This window comes from Andrographis paniculata, unplaced genomic scaffold, assembly GCF_009805555.1.
Source record: "Andrographis paniculata isolate CXL003 unplaced genomic scaffold, ASM980555v1 Contig34END, whole genome shotgun sequence".
Classification (NCBI taxonomy): Eukaryota; Viridiplantae; Streptophyta; class Magnoliopsida; order Lamiales; family Acanthaceae; genus Andrographis; species Andrographis paniculata.
This window is the reverse complement of record NW_026137567.1, coordinates 2,560,353-2,562,887: the sequence shown is the minus strand read 5'-3', so window position 1 is coordinate 2,562,887 and position 2,535 is coordinate 2,560,353. Positions and strand designations below refer to the sequence as shown.

General features: G+C 33.4%; 1 pseudogene; it reads right to left on the bottom strand.

Moving 5' to 3' along the window:
- Positions 1-332: 332 nt before the first annotated feature.
- Positions 333-1,514, bottom strand: LOC127248499 (uncharacterized; annotated as a pseudogene).
- Between the last annotated feature and the right edge of the window lie 1,021 nt (positions 1,515-2,535).

The window sequence follows — 2,535 nt, the reverse complement described above, 5'->3', positions numbered from 1 at the left end:
CTCCAATTACATTTTACATCCACATAAAAAAAACCTTTTAAAATTTCTATTTTTTCCACCTCATTAATTTTTTATATATTTATAAAATAAAATTATATTTTTCAATCATATTTTATTCTATTTAATAAAAATAAAACAATTATTTAGCATAAAGAAATAAAATAATAATTTCACACTTGCACAATAATTAAAGTTCAAACTCAAATTTAATAAAAAAAAAAATACATAATATTAGAATATATTTTTCAAATAAATTAAATAGCTGATTGACCAAACTTATCCCAAATATGTTCAACTAAATCCGCTTTGAGCTAATGGTGTGTTTCCCTAGCTCAGAGTTGTATTTTATTCCATAGGTATTGCTCCATAGTTGCATGTCTCGTATTGTTGTATGACCAATTCGAGTTAGCAATTGTCTCCACTTGATCATATTGAGATGTATCGTAGTAATGCATATAATTGTTTCTTTCATCTTCTATAATCATTTGATGCAATATGATGCATGTTTTCATTATTTTACTTAGTAAATTGATATCTCAAAAAAGTGATAGGAGTTTTAATGAAGGCAAACCGAGCTTTTAATACAGCAAAGGCACGCTCCACATCTTTTCGAACCGCGTCTTGATGTTGCGCAAATAATTGTGCTTTATAACCTTGAGACAGACGAATTGATTAAACAAAGGTTGCCCACGAAGGGTAAATTTCATCAGTAAGATAATATCTCATATTATATTGATGACCGTTGATAACAAAATTAACTTCTGGAGCTCTTCCATTTAAAACGTCGTCAAATACCGGAGATCGATCAAGTACATTAATGTCATTGCATGTACTTGGTGTACCGAAAAATGCATGCTAAATCCATAGATTGTATGACGCTACAACTTCCAATATAACTATAGGTTGCCATGATCTCCACGTTTGAATTGTCCTTTCCAAACGGCCGGACAATTTTTCCATTCCCAGTGCATACTATCAATACTTCCTAGCATACCTGGAAAACCATGTGTCTCTGCAACAAATAATAATCATTGTATATCAGCAGGATTTGGACGTCGTAGGTATTCATCACCAAATAGAGAACATATCCCTTCAAAAAATTGCTTCAAACATGCCCTTGTGGTGCTCTCCCCAAGACGAAGATATTCATTAACAGTGTCAGTAGTTGTGCCGTATGCCAATACACGTATTGCTGTTGTGCATTTTTGTAATGCTGACAATCCATCTTTTCCTGTAGCATCACGCCATTGCTGAAAGAACTCCATTTCATTGGAGAGGCGATCTACGATGCGAAGAAAGACATGTTTTCTCATTTAGGAACTTCGACGAAAATAAGAACTTGGATACACGGGGTTATCAGAAAAATAATTATTGAATAATCGAGTATGGTCATCTTCACGATTTCTCTCTATGTATGTTCTCCGTCAACGTTGCCGTGAGCTTCCCTCATTTTCATTGTTGATATGCTCAATTTCTTGATACAATTGAGCATATGTTTTTGTCCATTGACACATATTTTTCAACTATTCATCGGATGAATGAAATAGAAATAAGGATGAGGTAAACATTATTTTGGGAGAAAATAAATGTATTTTAAAATAAGAAAGGTTGAACTATTGTGTAAATGAAGTATGTGCATATGAATTGGTAACATCTATATAAATAAATAATTAGTCGTTGGTAATATAGCCGTTGGGAATATAGCCGTTGAGAATATAACCGTTGGAAAATATAGTCATTGGGAATATAGCCGTTGCAATGTTTACTATAAATACACTACATACTCACTTCATATCATCTACACCATCTCCTTATAATCTTCTCTTTATATTTTCTCCTGAATTTCCCCCGAATGGATCCCAACTCTCAAAATTCATCCAACTCTTAAGATTCCCAATATTCTTTTCGATTTCCAAGTTTTATGAATATGTTAGGAAATCAAAATGTCCTATTTCAACCATTCAATCCTCCACCATATTATCAAATTCCTCCAAACTTATATCATCCAAATTTTCAAGCATTCAGAAGTTCATCATCTGCTCAATTCATGATGCAAGCTACTGAAGCAATGGACACCCCACAATACTACACACCTATTAATTTAGCAAATGATGATGTTTCTGAAAATACAAAAAAAAAATAAAATAAAGATACGAGGAAGGTGTGGAGTTGGACCGAAGATGAATTTCTAATTAGTGCATGGCTAAACACAAGTAAAGATACCGTAACCAACATTGACCAACCAAATAGTGCTTTCTGGAAAGGAATCGCATCGTACTACATAGAGAACAAGCCCGAAAGTGCAACAAGCAGATGTGTTACACAATGTAAAAATCGTTGGAGTAAAATATGTAAGGTTGTGCAAAAGTTTTTTGGGTGTTATGAGGAGGCTAATCGAAACGTGGACAATCAAACAAGGATGTCCTCAATGCAACAAAGAAGATATATTCAAATGACGGTGAGAGCAAAGGCTTCATCTATGAAGATGCTTGGTGTATACTAAAAAATGAGCCCAAATGAAAGGTCAGTTACTGT